Source organism: Rhipicephalus microplus, unplaced genomic scaffold (assembly GCF_043290135.1).
Source record: "Rhipicephalus microplus isolate Deutch F79 unplaced genomic scaffold, USDA_Rmic scaffold_13, whole genome shotgun sequence".
Classification (NCBI taxonomy): Eukaryota; Metazoa; Arthropoda; class Arachnida; order Ixodida; family Ixodidae; genus Rhipicephalus; species Rhipicephalus microplus.
In genome coordinates, this window is record NW_027464586.1 from 38,748,811 (window position 1) to 38,775,391 (window position 26,581).

Consider the following 26,581-nt stretch of genomic DNA (forward strand, 5'->3'; position numbering starts at 1 on the left):
ACAGTGAAATCCAGCGGCACCAACAAGAACAATGACCTGACATCAAACATGACCGAAACATACTCATTGTCAATGTAACGCCTTTCAGAGTTTAAAAAGGTGTTCGTGCCACATGTGTGTGGATGCTTTCACTGAAGCTGCCAAGTACTCGGAAAGCTTGTGAAGCGGCAAGCAAGTAAGATCCACGATATGTCTGAAGGGCACATTTGGTTCGTGTAACTTGGGTAGACCATACACAGTGAGAGCCATAACGTTATGGCACAGAAGCAGGTAGTAGTTTCATTTTGTCGAGAAGGATGAACTTGGCAAAAAATTTTTGAAGCTCACTTCACACTTTCCTGGTGGGGTCGTGGTGAAACTTCGTGCATGCTGCAGCTTCCTGAAGAAGGCTCAGCATCTTGGATTCGTACTTACCTCAGTCTGAATGAGCGTGGGATTTCCTTTGTTAACTGGCAGGATAATGATGGTCTCATTCTACTAGAGTCTTTCCACTGCTTCCCTTTCTTATGGCCTCAACCCAGAGAACTTGCTTTTCAAAGTCAAGTGTTCACTGTGTCCCCTTTTTTATCCTGTTGTTTGTGCTATTCTAAATAATACGGAACTATACAAACTAGCCTAGCTGTCAACCTTGCTTTTTGTGAAATTTGAAAGAATTCCCACGGCAACAGTGTGGACTTCGCCTCGTTGATAAGGCACATGTACCCTGAGGGTAGCCCTTTACCACTTCTTTCTTTCTTTTCTTAAAAGGGACTCTAAGGAGCAACACAATATTTTGCGTATTTAGTAAAGTGCAATTTCACAACCTCGAAAACACCACTCTTACCATGACGCGATGCTTGGTACGTGAAAATAAAATGCGTGTGGAGATGTTACCTTAATATTTCCTCACTAAACACCATGACGTCATGGATTTCGAAGGTGTCTACTGGGTCCTAGCCATAAAAATGAAGCACATTGTCATATGTGCATGCCATAGACATAGCATACAAAGTTTCAGAATATTCCATCGAGTCAATATGGTAAAAATATAAAAAATACACTTTTAAACTTTTGACAATTTCAAAATGGAACTTCAGCAACAATTTTCTTTGCTAATGATGAACTTATGATAGATAAAAGTATGGCATTAGAGTTCTCAGAGTGCAGTTTGTGAATCTAAACCAAGTCGTCCTCCATTTTTAGTGTCCCTTGAATATCCCTCACCCCAGTGCCAGGGTAGCAGACCCAACACATCTGATTGACCTTTCACTGCTTGCTTCCCTTCCTTCTCCTCCTCTTCCAGCCGTGAGATGACAGGATAACAACATGGTGCAGCATTTATAGTGATAAGCAACAAGAATTTGGCTTCTTGACTTGAACATCATATTTCTTTGCAAAACTTGGCATGAAGCACAATATCCTGATAGTTGGCATTCCAATTTGCATTCAGTGAAGGACAAGTTATTTTCTATGTTTTTCATCGTAGCTGTGGTTTCCAAACTGTGAGCTTCTAGCAAACGTTTCTCTGCTTTAGTGACGATTCGCTTACCCAATGATATCATGACACCGTTTGGCTAAGCAAATCGTCAATTGATTTTCTTATCGAATCGTTAACACACCGTTTGGTGTCTTGACACTGTGAAGCTTTGATGAATCCAGGAGTACTGATCAGCTTTCTAGAAAGCACATGAACAACGTTGCCATAGAACATGTTGCCTCAAATGCATTGGCTGAACACACAGTTGACACAGGCCAAATAATTGACTGGACATCAGCAAGAATCGTGACCACAGAGAAATCATTGTCTTCTTGACTAAGATTAGAATAGCTATATATACAATTAATCTACAAATCATACACTAAACTGGACAGGTGGGAACATGTCAAAGAAGTATGCAATGTGTTTGCACAGTCTTACCAGTACATAAAGACTGTTTTTTTTGTACATTCGATTGATCATATAACAAACAACCTTTACGGGCTTCAAAACGTCGTTTAAATAGTTTTACATTCCCCTGATTTTGGCGTGTGCTGAGTTTTCTTCTACAATGTTCACTCATCGCCATACAATATTTCATTGAATCCATGACTAGTACAAAATGAAGCAATTTCTTGTGCTACACAAGAAAGAAAAAGAAGCATCAATGCAAAGTGTGCAGTATTCCCATTTCATAATCCAATGAATATCGCACTTACTCGCAACTTTCAGGATATACCCCAAGGGCCCTAGGTAAAATATCCAAGTAATTTAGAATGACTTTTTTTTTGTACACAAATTGAATATAGTATAACCAAAAAAGGAATACGGGCTCTTGGCCTACTGTACACGCTTAGCAAGTCGATCGAGGATGCAAATGCAAACACTAGTTACGATATATGAATTCAATGCATGCCCATAGATAGGAATCCAATGCGTCTACTATTATTAGAGTGCTACGGCTTACACCTTCTTGTACTTCTAATAAGAGAAGCTCTACAGTTATGTATCGGGCTATCGAAATGTATCGTCAACAATGCCCTATACTTACAAGCAAGATTGCCCTCTCTTTGGTGCAATTTCAGATAATAACTGCAGAAGTTTTACAGAAAAAAAAAGTATGCATCTCCTATAAAACTAAAGAACATTTTGATCTCTCAACCTGTAGCATAATTGGCTGCGTTTGCTAACACCACAAGTGGGCTTTTGTACAGCCACTTGTTGATCTAATAGATGTACACATGTGTTAGGTTCCTCCTGCTGACAATGTAGCGAAAATCTTGAAATTCCTTGCAGTGGCTTACTCCAACTATGTGATATAATCACCCTTGAATACATTACATGGTCTAATACAAAGTCGTTCAAGGGAGGTAAATGTAAGACATGTTATAGAGACAAATGCCTCACAAAAAGAAGAAAAGGCCGGCATTGGTATCTTCTGAGATTTTTAAGTGGTATTCTCACTGAGAGTTCTTGACCTCTGATCACTATTCATGATCAATTACTGGCAGCTGTTAACCAGGCACTACAAAAACTTGATCTTATCAAACCTGATAGTTGTCATAGTAAAAGATTCTCGAATCTTTATGCTCAGCACCAACTAAGAACAGTGGTAGTCGTATATTACGTAGTTTTTACTCCCTTGTTCCTGTACACTCAAGGGTCGCCTAATTCACCCAGAGCTCGATATTATTACGGGGAATATTTATTTGTTAACAACAGGACTAGCTAATGCTGCACAGAGGGCACAGTAATGCAGACCAACTGGCCAACTCGAGAATTCAACCCACAACAACAACGCAGTCATCTTCCTCCTTTTGGGTATCATTTCAGCACTCGTGCCAGAGTCGCAGTTCCATACACGTGTCATTACCCAGCCAGCAAGGCACCGCCTACATGCCAGTTAAGTCGGCAAGTCACCATAGTAAGGCTTAAGACGAGAAACCTGAACTACTTCAGTTCTGAGTGTTGCAGCCGATGAGCTTGTTGTCACGAAAATCTCATGAGTGACAGGTGTGACCAGTCGCCCAACGTAGCGCGAAAATTTCTAGCAAAGGCCAATACGTCGAGATGAAAGCCATACTGGAACAAGATGGATGAAAAAACTTCATTACGGTCCAATAGGTCGTGCTAGTGTCCTAGCCCGAAACGAGCCGCTCTCACGTTGGGACCAAAAGACCTGGCCTTTCAGCCGCATCGCGGACCCGTTAACTGTCCATAATTATCCCTCTAATGTATTAATGCGCAAAGCTGCGTCCCATCATTCTTCAGTATTTTCTTTGTCGCTGCGTAATGTGGAGCAACCCCAGAGCATATGAGCAAGATCTATGGTGTCGTGGCATTTATCATCTGTTGTAGGAACACAGAACTCTGGATAAATCCTGTTAAGTAACAGCGGTTCAGGTAGGTTCTTGTTTGTAATCGCCTGAGTGTAATGACCTGAGCTCTGTTTAGTTTACTGTGAGGAGGAAAGAATACTCTGCGTCCTAGATAGAAATGTTTCGTTAGCTCATTTGAAAGAAGGTAATCCTTGCATTTTGAAACCTCATCATCTTTTTGCCTTGTGGTTGCAAGGTTGACAAGTCCTCGTGCAGCATTGTGGGCAGATTCACTGAAGTTCGCGGGAGCACCGTTGATTTCTCCCGTGTGAGCAGGAAACCAAATAGTCGTGTGCGGCTTGATTACTTTTCCTTTGAGCATTGCCAGAGCCTGTCTAGAGATTACTCATTTGGCAAATGCTCTCACGGCTTGCCTAGAGTCGCTGTGGATCCTCGATCTATTTGAGTCCAAAAGTGCCAATGCAATGGCTACTTGCTCGAAAATTTCCAACTCTGTGGTGTAGATGGAAGTCGAGTTGTCTAGTTAACCTTTACCGTTCACAAGTACTATTGTGAGAGCTCGTTTATTGGACACGAAAGTCATGTTGACAAACAAGCATTCCTCAGCCTCACTTCTAGCTTTTTCTAGCACAGCTTTGGTACTGGCTTGCATTCTGCTCACATTATGAATGAGTTGAGCATTCCTCGGAACAGGCATAACTGTGATATTGTCCTTCAGTTCGTTGAAGGATTTCTTTATTGTTATCATCCATCCCTGTAATTGGTGTACCAATTTGTTTGAAGATGTGCCTTCCTGCTTGCATTGTTGCAAGTCTAATGAACTGGGCTCTCTCTTGTGCCTCAGCGATTTCCTCTAATGTGTCATGTATCCCAAGCTACATGAGTTTTTCAGTTTTGGTATACATAGGTAGCCCAAGAGCTACCTTGATTGTCTTCCTCAGTAATGAATTAAGTTTGTCTCTTTCGGATCTCTGCCACTCAAGAGGCCGCAGAAAAAACGGCATCCCTATGTTAACGATCATAAAGATACTACTGTGCCCTCTGCGAGGATGATAACAGAGTTTGGGCTACTGTTTGAGCCATGAGAGCACGGGCGATGGCATCTTGAGCGTACGAAGTGGAGGATGATCGTTCAGGTGAAAGCAGGGTGTCTAAGCGTAGTAAGGGATGACAGCCAAAGTGTAGATATAACGATGAGTGGCCAGCTGTTTCATGAAGCAACAAGTTGTAGGCGAAAGTGACAAATGGCAGAGCTACGTCCCAATCAGTGTGGTTGCTATACAGGTACATAGAAAGCATGTCTGTCAGTGTGCGGTTGAGGTGCTCTGTAAGGCCGTTAGTCTGAGGATGGTAAGACGTGGTGAAGTTGTGACGGGTAGCACAACATCATAGTAGATAATCAACCATGCGAGATAGAAAGCAGCGACCACGATCTGTGAGCAGCTGCAACAGAGCGCCATGCTGGAGAATGATGTGTAGCAGGAAGTCGGGAACATGAGTCCTGCAGCAGGTCCGTAGCACTCGAGTAATTGCATACTATAACATGCAATCAATCGAGCGACACACGGAGAACACTGGGCACGGCGCCGAAATGCCGGCCGTCATGAAGTACGCAGCAGCTGGTAGCCAAGGAGGAACTCCCTTTTATATACACAAGCATAACTATATATACATATGTACAACGCCCCCTAGGGGCCAGCCAACCATTTCCAAAGCCGGAACCAAAATCCCGGCACCACATCAACCCCCCATTGAGTCAAAGAACACTCGGTGTCCTACCAGCTAACATATTGCCTAATGATAATGAACACATATACAGCAAGCATACCAAAAATACAACAGTATATCAGGCAAAGACAAATACACAATAGAATAAAAATGTACGGTATACAAAGACAAGTAAGGAAATGCACAACATAACACATAGAGAATTGCACAGCAAACACAGAAAGCCAAGGGACACACCGCACACCAGCCTATTATCGCCTCCTACAAGAGGAGATGTCTGCATAGTCACTGTCGTGTTTGAGTCTACGGCGTCGACGCCTGTAGTGATGCCATTTCCATGACAGGCACTGTCACCGCCCACAGCAGTCTGGTGGTACGTAAGAATCGGCCCATGTGCTGTTGTTCCAGTGCGCTTCTGGCCTAGTAGGGGCCGGAACAAGCATGAAACGACGCTCTGACGGGAAACAGCTCCGCGCCACTGACGCAGGGGACGTGCACAGAACAGGAACTGGCCCGGCCAGCGCAGACGCGACAGGTGGTAGCACCTCCGCAGCACACAGAACAGAGACCACTTTCTGAATCTCGGCGGGCACGCTTGGTGGATGCACCTCCGGAAGATCAAGAATAGACACAGCATCCTGGAGGCCACCACAAGCCGAAAGACGCACAGCCAGTGCGGAATCAGCAGCAGGCAAGACGGGAGCAGCAGACACAACCGACATATGGTGAGCTGGGATGCAAGCAGGTAGAGTCCGGGTATGCTCAACCACAGGAAACACGACCGGAGCAGGTACATCAGGAGCACGGCCAGCTGAGACGCCAACAGATGCAACACAAGTGAACACGCTCTCAGTCTGGGCCAGAATCGTCATAGTTTATGAAGTCGAAGTATGGCCCGGTAGCATTTGCAGGATTTCCGCCGAACTCGGAGGGGCTGGTGGCACAGCAGGGTTGGAAGCATAACGTTGTAGCAGTATGGGTCAAGGAGGACGAACGCCACAGCGTTGATGCTCGCGTAACCGAGTCGACCTGAAAAGCAGCTAGCTGTTGCAACGCGCGGTCCACGCGCTCCTCTTCCCTGGCATGTTCCAACGCCGACTGGACAGTGAAAGCGCCCGCCATCAGGATGAATGACCGAAGCAAGTCGGGGTCACGCAGGCCGTGTAGAATTTGGTCCTGTATCACTGTCGCTGCAGCGGTGCCGAAATTGCAGTTGTTGGCCAACCGCCGCAGCACTAGAATGAATTGGACGGCAGTCTCATCTGGCTCCTGAACTCTCTGCCGAAATCTGGCACGTACGCAAAAAGCATCTTCAGGTAGCGCAAAGTATGCGTCCAGAGCTGCTAAGACCTGCTGGTACGCGTCACAAGTTGTGCCATCTCGTGAAGCCTGGACGCCTTCAGGCAGTGTCTGCTCGTCAGCAGCTTTGTAGTAAGCTTGCAATCCTTCTACTCCAAGGGCGTTGAGCAGCAACGCCTTCTTTGCGTCTGGCGCAGCATCCAGGGCCGCCGCGTCGATGTACACTTGCACGACACGACGCCATGTCTTCCAGGGAATCGCAGGCACGCCAGGGCATTGCAAGAATGAAGGTGGTGGAATTGCGGGGAACAAGCTGCCGCTGAAACAGACCAGACGTGAAGGAAATAAAGGTGGAGCCGCCCCACGCGTAAAGGTCTGCACTTTGCAGTCCCGTCAATCCGCTGAAATATCTTTAGGTAGCGCCTTGAATGTGAGCAGCACAGCAGAAGAAAGTAGAATAAAGAATGGCTCACATTTCGGCAGGATAGACGTGGGGCAAGGCAGGTATGGTCTTGGTGTCATGAACTGGTGATCCACAGAAATGGAGTATCTGTGGACTGTATCCAGGGTGCTGAACATGGTAGCACAAATAGCAAATGTCGTATGTCCACCTTGGCCGGATGCACACAGACCCCATCCTCATCGCCAAAACGTAGTATCGTGCGTCGGACGCGACGCACGGAGAACACAGAGCAAGGCGCCGAAATGCCAGCCATAAAGAAGTACGCAGCAGCCAGTAGCCAAGCAGGAACTCCCTTTTATATACAAAAGCATCACTATATATACATATGTAGAACGCCCCCTCGGGGCCAGCCAACTAGTTCCTAAACTGGAAACAAAAGCCCAACACCACGCATGCCGTGTGGCATGATCGATGGCTACAGCAACCCATTTGTTTCCATTTGTCGAAGTGGAAATGGCACCTAGCAAGACGAGTCCACTCGATAAAACGGCTTGGCTGGCACTTCGATAGGCTGAAGGAGACCGGCAGGTGCTGTCGTAGGCTTCTTTCGGTGCTGGCACAGGTCGAAAGATGGAATGTAACGGCAAACAGAGCAATTAGGACCCTTCCAGAATACCAGTCATCGAACACAGTCGTATGTTCCGGAGACCCCTAAATGTCCAGAAGTTGGAGCATCGTGAATTGTTGTAGAATATCTTTATGCAAGTGACGTGGTACAATGAGTAAAATTTCCATGCCATCGGGGTAAAGGTTGCAGTGGTATAAAATGTTGTCTAGAAGCAGAAACCTGCCAAGGGAAGAGCCAGTATTGCCCGATTGGAGGCGGTCAATGATGGAGAGCAGCAATTAATCTTGACGTTGGTCGTCCACCACGTGCAGAAAGTCAGTGATGGCCATGATGCAGACATATGATTCCAAGTCGACAGAGCTGAGTGGATCAGCGGGGTGTCGGGATAAGCAGTCGTCATCAGTGTGCAGCTTGCCAGATTTGTACACAACCGAGAGTCGTACTCTTGTTATCGTAGTGCCCAACAGCCGAGTCTTCTTGTAGGGTGCTTAATTGTAGACAGCCAGCAAAGCGCATGATGGTCTGTGATGACTGCGAACGGACATTCATATAAGTACGGACGAAATTTTGCGATGGCCCAGACAAGGGCTAAGCATTCCCGCTCAGTGACGGAATAATTTTTTTCTGTCTGCAACAAAAGCCGACTAGCACAGGCTATACACTGTTTGCACCATTCTGTGCCTTAGCACCAATTCCATGGCCACTTGCGTCGGTGCGAAGTTCTATCCGAGCAGCTAAATAAAAATGAGCCAACACAGGTGGTGATATGAGAGAGTAAATCAGCGACCCGAAGGAATGTTCTTGGTCCTCACCCCAGGAAAAGGCCACATTTTTTTTAGGAGATCCATCAGAGGCCGAGCAATATTTGCAAACTTGATGAGAAAGTGGCGGAAGTATGAGAAGAGCCCAATAATTCTGTGAACGTCTTGTGTTGAAGGTGGAACTGGGAATTCATGGACAGCTCAGACTTTGTCAGGGTTGGGTCGGGCACCAGTGGCGTCAACAAGGTGGCCAAGTAGTTTAATCTGCTGGCATCCAAATGAGCTCTTCGACGAATTGAGTTGAAGGTCAGCACAACAAAAAATGTCAAAAGTGGCCGAGAGAGGAGGCAGGTGACTTTCAAAGGTAAGCGAAAAAACGATGACATCGTCCAGATAGCACAAGCAGGTTGACCATTTGAAACTGTGGAGAAGAGAGTCCATCATACTTTCAAAGGTAGCCAGAGCATTGCACAACTCAAAAGGCATGACCTTAAATTGCTAGGGCCATCAGGTGTGATGAATGCTGTCTTTTTGCGTTCGTTGACCGAAATTTGCCAGAATACGGATCAAAAAAGAATACTTGGCACCGTGGAGGCAGTCGAGCGCGTCATCAATTTTAGGTAGAAAATACATGTCCTTCTTAGTGATCCCTTCAGGTGACGATAGTCGACACAATAGCGCCAGCTGTTATCCTTTTTTTTAACTAAGTCCACAGAGAAAGCCCAAGGACTAGGTGAAGGCTCTATGACGCTTTTCTGAGCATTTTCTCGACCTCCTTCTGTATAACTTGGCGCTCAGCATGAGAAACGCGGCAAGGGCGTTTGTGGACTGGCGTCGCCTTTGTCGATACGGTAGGCTACGACGCTTGTGTGACCCAGGGGACGATTGTCATTGTCAAAGATATCCAGGTAAGAAAACAGAATACCATGGAGCGCTTCAACTTGGGCAGGTAATAAGTCACCTAAGATATTTCTGCATGAACAATTGTAGCCCTTTTCCAGAAAGAGAAATTGACTGCTTGAAAACGCATGCGTCCCCTGATATATGAGTTAATTTTGCGGCAATGATTTCGTGAGTGAACCGATATTCACTTCGGCTTAGACCTGAACACACATCGGAAACTGGATCATCGCAAGTGGTCATGACAGTGCAAGATTTACACTGGGCATCTAAGCACCCTTTTCTCATCTCGGACACATTATAACGATGCTCCTCGTTTCATGCTTCTTTCGTTTACTGTGCAAAAAGTAGAGTTTATAATATGCCTTTGACATGTGGTATGGAATTGCTGATCAAAATGAGCGATATCTTAATAATATGAAAATTAAGATTTTCCCACTATAATGTGTTTCATAATGGACATATTATAATGAACCTCCAGACATGAGTCAGCGCTCGTGTCTGACACATAGTTATAATATGTTCGAGATGAAAGGGCGGTTTTTAGATGCACACTGTAGATCTTGAAATGTCAGGACCACGTGTGATCCAGTTTACATTGAGTGTTGAGCTGCGAGTCTAAGTGAGAATCATTTAACCCGCGAGACCATTGGCGGATAATTAATACATTAGGAGACACATGTGTTAGCAAACTGTCAATTGGTCTTTCTACGACGAGCTATGTTTCTGGCATCACGATATGAATTTTGTGGGGACTGTCCACACATGATGTGTCTCAGACTTCTCGCAATAACGTGGATGCTTGTTTCGAAATAAAATACTTTTGTAAGTCAGCGCTCGCATCTCAAGCCTATTCTGTCAAGCCTTTTCCCATGAGTAATATCGGTGTTACATGCATAAGACCAAAATGCAGCGCTCCCTTGTTTCATTCTTTCATATGCTACACTACATTCATTAGATCATCTCTCTCTTTTGCCAAGTGTTCCTCCTTGCCTTGCGAGAAGGATAAGCATGGAGCACGCATACCTGCAAGCAGACAGACCAGTTCTTTCGGCTGCTGACATGACTAGATTTTCTGGTCACGTCATTACCAACACTGGCTACATCAAAAGGTCAAATGAGGAGCATGTGATTGTGCTTTATTCTGTGGCTGCATTTGGCACTGCTTCTTATTACAAAAGATTGAACTGACTGAGTGCATTTACTTGAAATGCCAAAAAATATTGAAGCTGGTTTTATGGCCCTTCAACAATTATAATTATATATAGGCTTTTAATTAAAATTTTATACATTTCAATGAATTGATATTAATCTAAATTTCAAAATAATCATTAGTGACTTCTATAGATTATTGTAACTTTTCATTGTTTTTTCAGATTTATTTCTATACATTTCTTAGCCAATCTTCCAAAGTAAATGTGTTCAGACTGTGGTGCTTTCAAAGATTGTTGTGAGAAACACGATTACTGCATCGACTTTGTGAATGCCGGTGTGACTGACACTTAAATTAGTTCCATAGTAAATCATAGGAATGCACAGCCTTCGAGGGTACCAGCTAAAAAGGGGAACACAATTACACTGATCGCAATTGAAGAATGTGCAACATATAAGCCGCTCGTACCTCGATGAATTTCAGATACAGACATGACTTCCCATTTATTTCCTGACCAATTACCCGATATAAAGTTCATTCATATTATTTGTTGATACTGTCAGCCTTTTTTGGAGGGCTATCACAGGAGTGGAAAAAAATTATATTTTAACAGAAATGTGCATAAGAGAAACACAAAAAAGCATCTTTTTTTGTTACTGAAACTCGCATCGTTTCACGGCACGAATCGAAACTCGGATAATAAAAGTATTATAATGGCAAGCTCATCAGTGAAACAAAAAAAGAAAGCCTCAGTGCTGAAACATATATTGTACAACTTATCAAAACACATAATAAATATAGTTTAATTACAAGGTATGTAATTTACACATGGAATCTCAATCTCAATGCATGGAACAAGAAAATACTATAAAGCTTATGGCTTTTAAAAACTCCAGTAAGGAATTTAGTTTTCACAACCAGTTCTGGCAACAAACTTCACTGCTGAATCACCCTAGTGAAAAAACTGAACCTGAAGCAGTCGTTATGAGGTTTGTGAGGTGGTATGTACATACTGAGACCGTGTCTCGATGTTTTTTTTTTTGTGTTTTAATGTCAAAATACTTGTAGTAGCTAGTTTTAACATGATTATGAATTATAAAGAAAAGCAATTTTAGCCTTAAAAATTCAGTTTGTTTTTGAAGTGGTGAAGGCTCTGCAAGTTTACATAAGGTGAATGAAAATAGCGGTATTCATTAGATATAAATTTGGAACTAAGGCGCTGTATTTTCTCAAGTTTTGAACAGTTAGCTTGGGTATAGTGTCCCAAACTACCATGGTGTATTTTATTATGAGTCTTAGCAAGGTTTTGTTAGCTAAAATTTTAATTTTGGTACAGGCACAGTAGAGGTTACATCTCAGGCCCCATAACACCTCGTTAGCTTTGGAACAAAGTTTCCCTTAGTGAAGATTCTGGCGCAAGTCGGGCGTAAATATCAGACCTAGGTATCTGTATAGATGAGCTTGAAAAAGTTTGTGACTGTTAATACTGTAAGGGTAACTAAGAATGTTCTTTTTTTCTAGAAATGGACATGAAAACGGTCTTCTTTCGGTTAAGCTGCATTTGCCACTAATCGCACCAATTCTTAATTTTCATTAAGTTAAGATTAGGTTCAGTTCGGTCACTCGGTGACTTTATATAGCAGCGGAAGTGTATGTATGTAGAAGAATTTTGTACTGTATTGCCCTCTCCTGCATGGACCATACTTGGTCCGCAGTATGTGATAAATAAATAAATAAAATAAAAATATTTTCGTGCAGTATGCAATCATCAGCAAGCATTCTTACTTGGGTTGTAATATTTTTTGATAAATCTTTAATAAACACCAGGAACAGGAAGGGCTCCAAGGCACTAATCTAAGGAACCCCAAATACCACAGGAGATAAACCAGATTGTGAAGCTCCTAGTCGGACATAGGAACTAAACCAGTGGTTAAAGGCGGAGTTTCTAAAGGTAACATCGATTTTAGGTCAGAGCTTCTTGTGCTACACCTTATCAAAGGCCTCTGCAAAGTCTAAAAATATGTCAGTTTGACCACGGGTACTAATTGTACTAGAAAGGTTGTGTACAAGCTCAATAAACTGAGCAATGGTGGATAACCATTTCTTAAAACCATGTTGACAAGGAAAAATTGGTTTATATTCATCGAGATAGGTTAACAAGTGCTTTGATTTTGCAACCCATGACAAGTGCAACCCATTTTTCGGCATAAGAAGCTTTTATTTTTGTAAAATCCGTACGGATTTCCTTGTGGCTTCGTGCTACAAATGCGCGGTTGTCTTCTCTCCCTTTCTTAACACATATCTGTGTGGCATTTGGCCCATGCTGAAAACTGTGTTACATCCTCGTTTCCTACTATATGGATGTGGAAGTATGCATAGCTGTGGTACTGACACCTTAATCATCATATTGTTTTGCTGGCTAGTGAATACCATGTAACCAAAGGCTCACAATAAAACCCAGCATGTGACAGCTTTGCCTACGTCAAACCAGAAAAGATGTCAACAGGTGCTCTCAACTCAGACGAGCAGATGACATTTACTTCAAAACCAAATTAAGATGTCTTAAAGGCAATGCTCCTCAGTTATAATCGATCAGAATGGCCTCGAATGCAAGACTCTTGAACAACACAAGCATCTTGAGTTTCCAAATTTGGTGTCAAGGGTCCTTTATAATAAAACAAAAAAAATAGGGGGGATGGCCAGGTAATGCAACAAGCTGACAAATGCCGACACTTTCCCTTTAGTTCCATGTTTAAAGTAGTGCATAATTGAAGCAATTACTTATTAGAGCTAACTGGGACTGCATGTGCAGTGTATATTACACATGCTGTGTGAGGTATATGCACTTTATGAGAAGTACAATTATTGTTTATATATGCAAGTGAACCCATTTTCCCTCTACCAAAAGGAGAATTAGTTCAGTTTTCCTTCTTTGAGCTTGCAAAGTGTGTAGTGTAAAACGTTAGGCAATAAGTAAGGGTGACTTGAGATGCAGTACCTTTTTGGTGTTCTGCAGGCACTCAATATATATAAGGTCAAATCTTTTAACTGGGTGCAATACTTTTGAAGCACTAACGATGTCAAGAAGCACTAATTCGACGTGCAATATCTTGGTGTTAGAAACTAATAAAGCACTAATTCTAAGTGCAATATCCTGGTGTTAGAAACTAATAAACATACCAGCATTCAGAAAGCTGAAACAAAAGCAAGTGACCATGTAGAAGGCCTTTATTAGGTGTTCGACATAACAGCATGATATTTACTCCATAAAGGAACATTTATATATGCACAATCTATTTTACATTTACTGTACTATTTAAGTGGGCAGCAAAAGCAGTACGAAAAAGCATGTTGCTAAATTAGGCACACAATAATTTCAGCGCAAACTAGATGAGGACAGAAGGTTAGACACGTATGAGTGCTGGTTCTGACATTATATCAGCCTTCTGTCCTTGTGTTATTTGTGCCCTAGCAATTATGTTCCTCATGAGTCAATGAGTCTATTCAGATGATTCTGCCTCTGGAAATCCTCGTAAAAACAATGACACAGTACAATGCTAATTACACCACGATACACATGGTACACATGCACGAACTGCACTAATGTGTTTCTCTACACTGCACTAATGACACGACTTCAGCTCACTATTCGCATAATTAAGTTCACCTAGCTCAAGTCTTGTGTCAAAGCGCATAGTCAATACTGCACCATTAGTTTTCAGTGCACCCTTAGTTTCAGCTTATTATACAGCTCCGATGATAAACAAGATATTGAGCCAAGTTACGAATAGCATCACACACGAACACGAGGCAGCACAGTAAATAGCGTTAAGGCTTTGCTTTCTTAACAATGCAATGTGAGCTCCACCTGCTTCCTGCTCCGTACGATGCACATGAGAGCAATCGACCGTCACGCAAACTATCTCAGTTGTTACAAAATTTCGTTCCACAAAGCCGTACTAGTGCGCCTGGCTCTCTGCTCATAATCAGTAGCGTGTACAATGACAAATGTCTGTCAGGCATAGCACTGCATTTCTACAATGCCTCGTTCGCGAGTGATAATACAGCCTTCTCCTAAGTTGCGTACTTTACATAATAATTTGTTCCATATTAGTAACATATTAACTTGTTAATATGACATTAAGACTATTGGCATTCTTTAAAAATGCAGACAGTGATTGATAACTAAAAAGCGGTTCCCTACCTATAAACATCGATGGGTGCAAGAGCATTTGATGGCGGAAGGGAAACGGAAAGTGTTTTTTTCTAAGTGTGTCCAATTCCATGCACTTAACTAAAACATGAAGCACGATGAGTGGTTCACTGCACTTATCACATAGAGGTGGATCACCACCGGACAAAAGGTGTGAGTGAGTACTATCTGTGTGTCATATCTCTAATCTAGTGAGTGTGACTTCTGTATGGCTTGATCTCGAAACTGACGGCCAATTCCCGAGACGTGGCTTAATGAGGTGAACTTCGGTCTCTGTTTGTGTGTCCCACCACCACTGGTAGTGATCCCTCAGCTTTCATTTAAGATAGGGTATAAGGTCAAGTGCTGAGGCCGCTATAGATGTATTGACAGTGGCATTCTCATGGGCGAAAACAGCTAGTCGATCGGCCAACATGTTTCCTTGAATCTCGCGGTGTCCTGGCACCCAGCAGACAACGAAATATTGTTTCTGTGAGTAGATCGTGCATAAGTGTGAGTAAACAGAAGTAAGGACAAGGTTTGCATGTATTTTAAGGGTTTTTCGGGGTTGTTACCACGCTTAGAGAATCAGTATATACTATCACAACTTTTGACGAATTCATTTCTTTGATATGTTTGACGGCCGATAATATTGCATATGCCTCTGCAGTGAAGATGCTCGTATTGAAGTGCAGAACACCTACATCCGAAAAAGATGGACCAACGGCAGCATAGGACACAGAAGTACGGGATTTAGAGGCATCGGTAAAGAATTCCGAGAAAGTGTATTTGTGCTGTAGTTCAAAGAAGTGCGTACGGATATGTGCTGTAGGTGCATGTTTAGTCATCTCCATGAAGGAAACATCACAGTGTATTAGTTGCCACTGCCACAGTGGGAGATTTGCAGCGGGGGCTGCCAGACGGCGTTTGAGAAGTGGCACGCCCATTTCCTGAGCTAGGCTCCTTAGACACAGTGAGTAGGGCTGCCTCGAAAAAGGACGGTTGTGAAATAAAGCTCTACTTAAAAGATCGGTAATTGTAGAGTGTGCAGGGTGTTCCTTGTCACAGTTTTTTTTTCAGAAAATACACAAAAGCCATGTAAGATCTCTGCAAGTGAAGCGACCACTTGTTCGATTCAGCGTAGAGACTTTCTACGGGGCTCATGTGAAAAGCACTCGTAGAAAGACGAATTCCAAGATGGTGAATGGCATCTAGCATCTTCAGGGCAGTTGGTGTGACGGACTGATAGACAACGGCTCCGTGGTTTAGGCAAGTGCGAATGAGGCTTTTATACAGATAGAGAAACACTTCCTGTCACTACCCCATGTGGTGCGTGACAGCACTTTCAGAACATTCATGATTTTTAAACTTTTGTTTTTTGTATATTTGATGTAGGGTATGAAAGTTAGTTTTGTGCCTAATATGAGGCCTAGGAATTTATGCTAGGTCTTTACTGATAGAGGCTGATCATAAAGAACAATCTCAGGATCTGGATGTAGGCCCCTCTTTCTAGAGAACAGGACACAAGTGCTCTTCTGTGGGTTCAATTTAAAACCATTCTCTTCTGCCCATTGTGAGACCTTTTTTAAACTTAGCTGGATTTGTCGTTCACACATGGAAAGGTTGCGCGATTTAAAACCAACCTGTATATCGTCGGCATGTGCAATAAAACATATTGCGATGAATGTATAGGCATAAAGAATTCATTTTGACAATAAGAAGTGTGCAACTCAGTACACCACCTTGTGGCGCTCCTGTTTCTGGACAAACGTTTGAGATAAAACAGTGCCTACTTGAACACGAAATGTACAATTGAACAGGTGACTTTCAATTACAATCAACATTCTTCCCCACACACCACAGTTCTTCCCCACACACCACACATTCTTCCCCACAGTTAATAATTTGTTCTTCATCTTGAAACTGTGATACATGATGCAGGTGTTGCATTGTTCACGGGCTAATATACAGAAATTTCATCCTGTCTTCTCGGTGTTTGTGAGGGCTTCTAGTTGGAACAATCAACTCGAACTAATCTATTTAGGTGAGTAAAGAAAGGTGGTTTGGGACTACCACATCTCCTCATAATCGCAAACAGGTTCTTCTTTTTTTGTAACATGAATGATCTTTTCTTGCATGCAGTGTGCCAACTGAGGCTGATGAGAACTTTACCTGGATATGTAGTTAGTACATACCACATGAATGGCACTGTCCCCGCGAATATCTCAGGTAAGTGATGTTAAGTATCTGCTTTTTGCCTGCCATATTTTCTAATGAGTACCTGTTTTCAGTGACGTGCAAGAAGCTGTACAGAGATGTGTGCGATGCAATTTTACCTGTTCCAATATACAGGCCCATGCACAGAGGAGGTCAAGGGCAGGACATGCTAAAAGGGGTTAAAAGAATGCAAGTAGCTCCTGGCACAAAGACCTTCTTTTTTAGGCTTCACACGTCCCCTCACTTGCCACACTTCAAAGCGGGGCCGCATGCTTGAGATAGTCAAGAAGAACCACCTAACCAATAATTGCCAGCCCATGTCCAACACAAATGGTCAAGTTGCTAACAGCGCTTCAAACCGGGGCAACAAACATACAGACAGCAGTACAATATTTTTCAATGAGCATCTGTGTCCTAGTTTGAAGCGACTACTTTCTGCAGTTGTATCCAGGAAACGCCAATTTATATGGCACTTCATCTGGACAAGGAATGGGAAAATATTTGCACGTAGGGCCAACAGAATGGACGGCATTCAAATTTTTTAAGACAATGACCTTTCCAAATTAGCTTAAGCCTTACTTCAAGTACATTAGATGGCTATCTTTCACTAGCGAGATGCTTTACCAAGAACTTGTCAAACCTTCATGCATCAAATTCTGAAGGCAAGAAGCTCGAAACACTGTCATGATACTGCACTTAAATGCATGTTCACTAAACAAGAAGTACGACGAATTCACATCATTCTTTAACAGCTTTCATTTTACATTCGATGTGATTATGATGACTGAGACATGATGCAGTCTACTGAACAGGGCACCCTCGTTAGATGGCTACAGACAACATTCGCTTAACAGAACAGGTCGACGTGGTGGAGGTGTGGCTATATATGTCCGCAATACAGAGAGTGGCGTGACCTTAAATGAGTTCACTGTCATGACCTCTGATTATGAGGCTCTGAGCTTGCAAGGAAACTGCATCGACTGCAAATGCTTTACAATATTGTAAACGGTAACATTAGAATGGGCTTCACTGATTACATGCAGTATAACAGCGCAAGGCCAAGATGGAAGCACAGTAAGACGATTGTAAGGCCACGAGTTAAGACGAAGGTGTATCAATTTTTGTTTTTTTCCTCAAACGATAGCAGAATGGAACGAGCTTCCATGTGACATAGTCGGCCTATCATCAGTTCATGCGTTCACAAATGCCGTGCAAGATTATCTGTGATGTTATGCGCAGTTCTTGTCATTCTTTCTCTTTTTACAGCTTGAAATGTATGCGGGTAACCATTTATTTCGCGGTATTCTTCTGTTGACATAAGCTGTCCTTCGGTTCACATGCTTATTTGGTTCGTTGACCGTTTCATTCATGTTCTGAAATGTTGTATGCGTCATTCGGGTGTTCAATCACTCGATCCTTTATGTGTTATTGCTCCTGTGTCATACCTCAGTGTATTATTGCAAATGCTGTTGGGCTTGTTTTTTATGTTCGCGTCTTGAGTTCACATTCGGCCGCATGTGTTATTATCATTAGACATATGTGCATTTGTTCTGTTTTTCTTTCTTTTTTTTATTTTGGTTGTCGACTGAAACGATGCAATGTGATGTACCCACTCCTGCCATGGCTCCCAAAAGGCAGCCGGCAGTATCTGATAAATAAATAAATAAAGTCGATGGTGCGTTTTCTGTAATTTATCGCCCCCCGCCGGCAGATATTGACAAGTTTAGAGATTTTATAGATTCCCTCTTGGAATTCGCATCGTTTCATCGGTATCATCTTGTTATCAGAGGCAATCTCAACATTAACATTTCTCCCAAAAACAAATCCTCGTATGAATTTTTAAATAAAATTGCTTTTTGTGGATTCTCTAATATTATTACTACACCCACAAGGATATCGCCGACAACTTCAACTATTTTGGACCTTTTAATACCTAACATAGATACTTGCATCACGATCGCAGGCACAATCGGCTGCGATATTAGTGACCACAGTCCGATATTCATGGGCTATGTAAACTCTACAAAAGCAAAGAAGGCTGCTTGTAACACATTTCTCTATCAGGCTATAACTCAGTCATCTCTAGATTTATTTTGATCAAAAATTGAAGATACTAACTGGGAATTAGTTCTCGGCGAATGTACTGCAGAAGCCCCGTACGATACATTCATAAACCTCTTCAGTGACCACTATAGCAGCTGCTTTCTGATGAAATCATTTAAGGCGAGAAAGCACACATGAAAGCCTTAGATTAATCATGAACTCAAACGTATGATCACAAAAAAACATAAACTTCATGATTCCTTTTTTTTTTTTAAAACATGTAACCTTAACACACTCGCAACCTTTGAAAAGATAAGAAGCCATTTAAATGCCTTACTGAAGAAAGCTTAAAAGAAATACTATGAAAATCTTTTCCGAACTGGCTCAAGTTGTCCACCTGACCAGCGTGAAAAATAATGAATTCTGTCCTGGGAACAAGCTCAGGGGCCAGTGTAATGCAGAAAATTGTCGTCAACAATAAATCACTCTGAGGGACGGCTCTGTCAGAACACTTGAGCGAACATTATGCATCAGCAAAAATCAGCCAAGCACATCCCACCAACAACTCATGCACACTAGAGCACCATTTTTGGGAAATTACATTTTTTCAACCCACTGGTTGCACGGAGGTACATAAAGCCTTCACCTCATTAAAAAACAGTAAAGCTACTGATATTGACAACATCCATATAACACCTGTAAAATATGTCATCGACGTTATCTGCCCATGCTTGGTTCATATATTCAATCTCGCGATTAGTTCAGGAATGTTCCCTAATAAAATGAAACGAGCCGAAGAGTCAGTTATATTTAAAAGAGCGATAAGAATAACGTTGGAAACTACAGGCCTGTGTTCTTGCCAATACTTTCGAAGGGCCTAGAAAAGATAATTTGATGTCGACTGCAAAGCTTTTTTTTTTTCAACTGAGTCTGCGCTGCTAGCACAAAAAGAAATCATACTCAGAAACATGAAAGTGAGAAAGTTCACTCTTAGCATCTTCGTTGATTACAGCAAAGCATTTGACTCAATATTTCATGACACCCTTTTAAAAAAACTAGAACAATATGGCATACGTGGGGTCGTTCACTCACTTTTGCGATCATCTCTCTCCGACCGGCAACAAAGCGTAGTTGTAAATGATTCTGCAGCATCTTTTCGCGCATTATTAAATGGTGTGTCCCAGGGAAGCATCTTGGGGCCCTATTCATTTAACGCATATGTAAATGACTTACCTGTTATTGACAAGTCAACCGATTTTGTTTTGTACGCAGGTGACACTAACCTGTTTGTTTTCTCTGATACTGAATCCTACCTGTTTTCACAAGCAAATAGTGTGCTGTCTAAAGTGTATAAGTGGTCCTTGTGCAACAGTCTACAAATCAACGTTAAAAAATCAAAAGCTGTTGTTTTCGCTGCGAAAAACAAATGTCTGTCTTACGCTGATTCAAAACATAGGTTCCCACTCGCTTGATATGGTACAGGAACACAAGATTTTGGGGGACACATGATGTGGAATTGACACATAGACCTCAATGTAAATAACTTGTCTTCTGCACTTTCTGTTCCATTTAGATGCCATCATATTGCCACGTTCCATTCCCCAAGTTTTTTTTATCGACCCTAAACACTACACAATTCTCAGCGCAAACCGCGCCTGCAGTTTTCGAGAAGCTTCCGAACTGTAGTAGACCATTTCGATAAGATCACGCCTACTCTGCGAACTGTACAGATTATTCTGGAACCTACGCCACCGCCAGGGATAACGCTAGAACATGCGACGGCAAGAGTATAAATGCCGACGTGCTTCGCCGCTTATCAGTAATTGATCGACGGCCGACGCTCCATTCGCCGCTATCAGTCCAAGACTGCTACTGTAATCGGACTTTCCGTTTACCGGGCACAGGTTCGCCCAAATAAACAGTTAAAGTCCAACACAAAGTATCCTGTCTTCAGCCACGTCACGACCCCGTGACAATATGTTCCCGCCTTGTGTAATGTTCCAACTTCTATCATTCCCTTTTTCAATCGCATATAAGCTACTGCACCTTAGTATGGGCTACAACCACAAAGCAGGATATTGATAAGTTATTGCTGCTTGAAAAGAAGGCAATTTGCTGCATTAATAATGTTCATTATTTACAACCGACAAAAGCACTGTTCCAAGAAAACAGGATAATTACTGTCAAAGATATTTACGCATACCCCCTCCTACATGAACTGTGTTCTGCTGATAAAAAAGACTGCACACATTCTAAAGAATTTGTCAGCCCTCGTAGAATGACTATAATAAAGAACTGTGACAGTCAGAACTGTTATTTGAAACTAGGTAGAAGCGTAGGCCTAGCCAGCGAAAGCAGCGATAACGTCCGGCGCGAACGTCTCGTGCTTAGCACTGAGGATGTGTTTTCCGAGCTATGCATGACCCACTACTTTCATCATTACATATTTCCCCCTCGCTGAAGACGGAGCCAAGTAGGTGTTCTAAGGTGTCGTGAGAACAAGTGGTTCGTGATATGGTTTGAGACGATCCACATGTACGATTTCGCGTCCTCGGCGAAGCAGGTGCGGAGTAGGCGTGAGGGGTTCGATGAGGTAGTTGACAGCGGAAGTTTTCTCTATGACGCGATAAGGTCCATAGTGCCTGCTGACGAACTTCGTAGATGTACCAGGAGCAGCAGTGGGAGGCACCCACAGCCAAACAAGAGAGTTGGGCGAAAACTGGTAGTGGGACCGTCCATCGTCGTGACGAAATTTTTGTAGCCCTTGTTCTTGTGTTGTAAGGGCGCGAGCCAATTGTCGACATTCTTCCGCATACTGAACGGCTTCAGAAACTGGCGTTCCTTAGGATGAGTCGGGTCGGTAAGGGAGAATAGTGTCGATTGGAGATGATGACTCTCGACTATAGAGTAAAAAGAAGGGAGAAAAGCCTGTTGTCGCTTGAGGTGCCGTGTTGTAAGCGTACGTTACGTAGGGAAGGATAAGATCCCAGTTGGTGTGGTCGGAGGCGACATACATAGAAAGCATGTCGCCAAGAGTGCGGTTGAAATGTTCGGTCAAGCCGTTTGTTTGTGGCCGATATGCGGTAGTACAGCGGTGAATCACGTGGCATTTAGCAAGAAGTTCTTGAATAACATCCGCGAGAAAGACGCGGCCTCGGTAGCTCAAAAGTTCACGTGGAGCGTTGTGACACAGAACAAAACGTTGCAGGAGGAAAGACGCAACGTCACATGCTGTCGCGGCTGGTAGAGCGGCCGTTTCTGCATATCTCGTGAGGTGGTCGATCGCTACAATTATCCAGCGATTCCCACCTGATGTGTATGGCAGAGGACCATAAAGGTCTATCCCAACCAAGTCGAATGATCGCACTGGGCACGGTAACGGCTGCATTGGTGCAGTAGGATGGCTAGGATTGTGCTTGCGACGTTGGCCCTCTGTGCAAGATCGAATGTACTTTTGAAGGAATGTGTACATACCGCGCCAATAAAACCGAAAACGTAGCCTGGCGTAGGTTTTAAACAAACCGGCGTGTGCACACTGTGGATCGGCGTGGAAAGCAGCACATATGCTGGCACGGAGATGCTTGGGTACGACGAGTAGCCATTTGCGGCCGTCAGGGTGGTAGTTGCAGCGATAAAGTATTCTATCACGGATGGCGAAGTGAAAGGCTTGTCGGTGTAGCGCTCGAGATGGCGTGTGGACGAGTGTTTTAGATAGGTAATCCATCATAGACGCAATCCACGAATCTTTGCGCTGCTCCGCAGCCATGTCGATGGGTCTTGATAAAGGAAGTAAGTTGTCTTGGATGGAGACACTCGCATTATCAGCAGAAACAGGCGAACGCGAAAGAGCATCGGCATCAGCATGCTTTTGGCCTGAGCGATAAATGACACGGATGTCATACTCTTGGAGCTGTAAAGCCCACCGTGCCAAGCGTCCAAAGGGATCACTGAGGGAGGATAACCAGCAGAGCGCGGGGTGATCGGTAACAACATCAAAAGGGCGGCCGTACAGATAAGGCTGAAATTTGGTAATGGCCCAGATAATCGCTAGGCATTCTTTCTCAGTTACCGAATAATTTGCTTCTGTTCTTGTAACTTCCGTACCCAACAACATATTCTTGGTAACCAGGCTTTCATTGGGCGAGTACAGCGCCAAGATCGACACCGCTAGCATGCGTGTGGATTTCTCTGGGAGCACTTGAATCGAAATGTTGCAGTATGGGTGGTGTTGTTAGCAGTTCACGGAGCTTCGCAAAAGTACTGTCGCAGGCTGGAGACCATGCAGATAGATTGCGGTCTCCCTTAAGTAGGTCTGTCAGAGGTGCTATGATCGAAGTGAAATCCCGGACGAAGCGGCGGAAGTATGAGCAAAGCCCAATGAAACTACGCAGCTCCTTGAGAGACGCGGGCCTCGGGAACTCGCTAACAGCACGTAGCTTAGCGGGGTCAGGGAGAACGCCATCCTTCGACACGACGTGTCCGAGAATGGTCAGCTTGCGTGCTCCAAAGTGACACTTCTTCAAGTTTAGTTGGAAGCCAGCTGCAGAAAGGCAGCGTAGAACCTGTTCCAAGCGACGAAGGTGCGGGGGAAAATCAGGCGAGAATACCACTACATCATCTAAGTAGCACAAACACGTGTTCCATTTGAGGCCTCGTAAGATAGTGTCCATCATGCGCTCAAATGTTGCCGGCGCATTGCATAGGCAGAATGGCATCACATTAGATTCGTATAAGCCATCTAGTGTAACAAAGGCAGTTTTTGGTCTATCATCCGGATTCATGGACACTTGCCAATACCCAGAGCGTAGATCAAGGGAGGAAAAGAACTCTGCGCCTTGTAAAGAGTCGAGGGCGTCATCGATCCGAGGCAAAGCATAAACATCCTTTCGTGTTATTTTGTTTAGGCGACGATAATCTACGCAAAAGCGTATTGTGCCATCCTTCTTTTTAACTAAAACAACCGGCGATGCCCAAGGACTGTTTCATAGTTGAACGACGTCGCGCTTTAGCATGTCACCTACTTGTTCATCGATGACACGGCATTCAGTCGGTGAAACACGGTGCGGTCGCTGCCGTAGTGGTGGATGATTACCTGTGTCGATCTGGTGGCATACAGTAGATGTTCGACCTAAGGTAGCGCTGTGACTGTCAAAAGATGGCCGAAACTTGTCAAGGATGCTCAAAAGCCCACACCTCTGTTGTGGGTTTAGGTCTTCGTCGATTACACGGTTGAGAATGTCAGCAGTGGAAGGGCCATTCCCGGAACTACAGGAGAGGGCGCCGACTTCCACTGATCCATCAGGAACGTCAAGTGTAGCGATGGTTTCGAATGATTCGATTGAGCCGATACATTCGCCCCAAAGCAGCATAATCGTGAATGGGAAAGGATTCCCCACAGGCACGTCCGTCGCACCACCTTGAAGAGTAACGAGAGCGGTTGGGAGCGGTGATAGGTGGCGATGAACAAAAGCAGCGGAAGGCGTGAAGAATGCGGTAGCGTCGACGACGACGGGACACGACACAGGTGCAAAGACAGTAGCTCGTGGAGGTATCCGAGTGTCGTCACTAATGACCAACTTCGCGTAGAAAGGGCGATCATCCGCAGGTAGAGCATCACAGAGAGGACAAAAAACAACTTCGGCACGGGCACAATTAATGACGGCTTGGTGATGGGAGAGAAAATCCCAGCCTAAAATGATGTCGTGAGAACGGTGCGGGAGTACTACGAACTGCGCTGTCTAAGGCACTCCTTGAATTACAAGTCTGGCGGTACACTCCGCCACAGGCGGCACAGACTGTGCAGTGGCAGTATGAAGAAACGAACCCAAGTAAGGCATTGTCATTTTTCGAATTGCACGGCAAACTTTTTTCAGAAATGACAGAAATGGCGCACCAGTATCAATAAGGGCAAGTACAGGTACACCTTCAAGAACAGCATTAATCACATTTGGCGGCGAACGAAGAGGGCTTGTGATTTGCGACGAGAACGCAGTTCTTGCCTCGGGAACTGCGTCATTTAGTTTTCCGCTTCGATTGTCGGGGGGCGTCGGCACATCGGGAAAGGCGAGCGACTACGTGGAGAAGATCGGCGATCAGAAGGTGGTCGTTGGCTTGGTCGAGGAGGGTGCAATTCGGGGTCTGGAGTGTAGGGAATTGTGTGGTCGTACTCATATGAACACGGGTTTTCATGTGAATGGAGCGGGCGGCGGCGGCGGCAAAGACGTGCAACGTGTCCGGGTAGACCACACGAAAAGCAGATCGGTCGGTTGTCGGCAGTGCACCATGGATTAGGGACTCGGTGGACTGGAGGTCGTGGCGGCTGGCTGCTATGAACAGGAGCGGGCAGTGGAGGCGGCACTCGGAACGTGTGTGGTCATGGTCGTGCTGCTGCTTCGGCATACGTCAATGGCGCATTGACTGGTGGCACCAGCTGTGGAGTAAGGGCCTCAGACACTTGGTCTTGTATAATAGTCCGCAGTGTAGGGCTAAGCGGTGCACTGCGCTCTGGTAGGCCGGAGATGAGTGACAGTTGGCGGGCAACTTCTTCACATACAAAATCTTTTATCTGCGAGAGGAGGACGGGATTTTGCAAGAGAGTCAAGCCGGACATCGATTCCTGATGGGGGACAGCACGGCGGGTGACGAGACGTTGCCGGCGGAGCTCATCATAGCTTTGGCAGAGCTCGGTAACTTGAGCGACAGTAGCCGGGCTTTTTGAAATGAGCATTTGGAAGGCGTCTTCGTCAATACCCTTGAAAATATGCTTGATGCGGTCCACCTTTGTCAAGTTCGCATCGACGCATTTGCACAAGTCAATGACGTCTTCTATGTAACTGGTGAAATTCTCACCAGGCAGTTGAGATCTTGACTGAAGGCGCTGCTCCGCATGAAGTTTGCGAACAGCAGGACAACCGACGACTTCGCTGAATTTTGTCTTGAATTCTGTCCAGGTTGGAACATCGGTTTCATGGTTCCGAAGCCACAAGTGGGCAATGCCACTGAGGTAAATGCCGACGGTGGCCAGTCTCGTGGCTTCGTCTCATTTGTTCAAGACACTCACGAGTTCGTAGGTAGCCAGCCAGTCGTTGACGTCGTGATCGATCGTGCCGCTGAATATAGGAGGGTCCCGCTGACAGACCGGGCCGATGCACACGATGGCCTGGGGAGCCATAGGGGGAGGGCTTGTAGCAGATGCAGTGGTCATCACGGCAGGTCGAGTCCGGCTTCGCAACTCCAGGATTGCGAGGAGACCAAGCGAACTCCACCAAATATAATAAAGAACTGTGACAGTCAGAACTGTTATTTGAAACAAGGTAGAAGCGTAGGCCTAGCCAGCGAAAGCAGCGATAACGTCAGGCGCGAGCGTCTCGTGCTTAGCACTGACGATGTGTTTTCCGAGCACAACACCCGCGTAACACGAGCACCCAAAAGGTGGTTCATAAAGCACCATAGGACAAACAAC

General features: G+C 44.3%; 1 protein-coding gene across 9 annotated transcripts in view; it reads right to left on the reverse strand.

The window, feature by feature from the left end:
* The window catches only part of LOC119163028 (TBC1 domain family member 25), a 408,328-nt gene that overhangs the window by 377,772 nt on the left and 3,975 nt on the right, over positions 1–26,581 (reverse strand). The window lies entirely within an intron of this gene.